The following is a 2,500-nucleotide window of genomic DNA, read 5'->3' as shown; positions in this document are numbered from 1 at the left end:
AAAATACGTATATTGCAATTTCTTGGAAGAGCTTTTAATCTGGCTGTCTCTATCACTGGATGGCTGTTCTCGTAATCTCTCTCTCTCTCTCTACTTCCCTCCCTCAATCCTTCGGCTCTCTTTATATCTCTCTCCCTACCTCTCACTATCTTTCATTCTCTCTTTCACTCCTCACTGTTTATTCTCCTCTCTCTCTCTCTATCCCTCTCCTCTCACTCTCTCTTTCACTCCTCACTTTTTATTTTCCTCTCTCTCTCTCTCTCTCACACATTCATCTGTTTTTTTCTTTTCTTTATTCTCCTCTCTCTGTTTTTCTTTTCATCCTCATATCCATCCATCTCCATCTTCTTCGTCTTCTCCATCCCTCCCTTCCCTTCCCCCTTAGTCTCTCCTCTTATTCTCTTCTAACTCCTTCCCCTTCTCTCTCTCTCCCTGACACTACTCTTTTCTCGCATGGCAAAAAAAAAACTTCTACCTTCTGTCTCTTCTTTTAGACATTTTCAATATAAAAAAATGCACACTTCACCATCTGCAAGGTAAGCTTCAGGTACGTCTTGTCACAGAAGATGAACCGTAAGAAAGAGGAACCAGGTTAAAATGATAGTAAGGACTGGGCAGATGAACTAACTAGCGCGTTAATAAGCGGTGAACTAGGTGGCCTGTTAATAAGCGATGATTAATAAGCTAGCACGTTAATAAGCACGTTAATAGCAGGCTCGTTAAATAAGCGATGAACTAGCTGGCCCGTTAATAAGCGATGGACTAGCTAGCACGTTAAATAAACGAAGTCAAATCGCTACAATGTCCCAAACGACCCAATTGAGATGATTTACAAACGGGAGAGGCAGAACTTAAAAAGTTGGGGTAATAAATAAAACAGCAAAGAGTTGCTTTTACGTAGTATGGCAACGTGACTATGAACTCGTTAGCAATTACAGAAATAAGTTCTAAAGGTAAGAGGTTAGTTAATGTTTGGACGAGCTTATTCGACAGCAGGATGGAAAGATAGGACATGGTAATTGTTATGAGTAATAAACAGGTTAGCGATGTTAAAGAGCTTATGAAAAATGCCCAGACGAGGTAGTTTAAGAGCCGACGTCTTCATACGAGCGTAACGAGCTTGATACGTTGAGCCTCATAAAACCATAGAACTCATAAAACAGTCAGAGGAGCTTGTTAGAGAGCGGAGACACGGTCAAGAGAGCTCCTTAGCAAGGCCCGCGGAATAGCAGTGAGCCAAAGGGATGAATAGGCTAAGTAGCAAGACCAGATGATGGTTTAAAGACCTGAAGAACGGCCTTAGTTCACAGCAAGAAATCAAAATCCGTCTAAGAAGTATAGGATCTCGACACACACACACACACACACACACACACACACACACACACACACACACACACACACACACACACACACACACACACACACACACGAACACACACACAAAAAGAAAGAAAAGAAAAAAAGAAAAGGGAAACATTCTCATTGTGTATTTTGTGTAGGTCAGTGATATCCAAACTTCAGTCACATTCCCCTATCGCTTTGTATTACTGACCGTGAACCACTTTTACTGGTATTTCTGTCTAGACTCTTTTAAAGCATATTGCTGATTAACAAATACAGATTGCAGGCTATTCACTCTGAATCTGCGCGTGTAAATAAAGTAGAAAATGACAAAACCGATGCATCATCATTGTTGACATTGGCGACGAGCACATGTCTCTGGATTTGCATTATTATTCGCACTGAATATGAGAAATCGGGAGATAAATAGGTGGCATAGAGATAAAGTATGATAACAGATAGGCAAGTTAGATGATATACAGACAAGTTAAGCAACTGATAGAATTAGAAAAAAAAAAAACGTCGGAGAGATGATAGGTAGATAGATTATGTAGACGAAATTCATAGCAAAGGATTGATTATAGAAACTGGAGTCGATCTATTGAAGTTCCTAAGTCTCTAAGCAACACGATCTCTTGCTTTGACAGACCACGCAAATGTGCTTTACCGTAATCATGTTGTGAACACCCCCCCCTCCCTCCTCCCCCCTCTTCACCTCCTCTTCCTCTACGCCTTCCCCCTCTCCTCCCTTCCCCCTCCCCCTCCATACCCATCTTGGAAGGATGCTCTGGTGACAACATCCCCCCCCCCCACCCTCTTCCTCCTCATAGTCCTTACCCTCCCCTCTATTTGTTATCCTCTTTCCCATACCTATCTCCCCCTCCCCTCCCCTACCTCCCTCCGCCCATCTCGTGATGATACTCCCTCCCCCCCCAACCTTCAACTCCCTTTTTTATTTCATCACTCCCCCTCCCACCCCTTCCTCCCCACTCTATCCCCACCCCAACCCCACTCCCTCCCTCTCGCCTCTCTACACCCCCCATCCCGACCCCACTCCCTCCCTCCCTCTCGACACCCCCCACCCCGACCCCACTCCCTCCCTCCCGCCTCTCTACACCCCCCATCCCGACCCCACTCCCTCCCTCCCTCCCTCTCT

Source organism: Penaeus japonicus, unplaced genomic scaffold (genome assembly GCF_977035675.1).
Source record: "Penaeus japonicus unplaced genomic scaffold, GWHDUDI00000001_assembly GWHDUDI00000023, whole genome shotgun sequence".
Lineage (NCBI taxonomy): Eukaryota > Metazoa > Arthropoda > Malacostraca > Decapoda > Penaeidae > Penaeus > Penaeus japonicus.
This window is presented reverse-complemented; position numbering follows the sequence as displayed.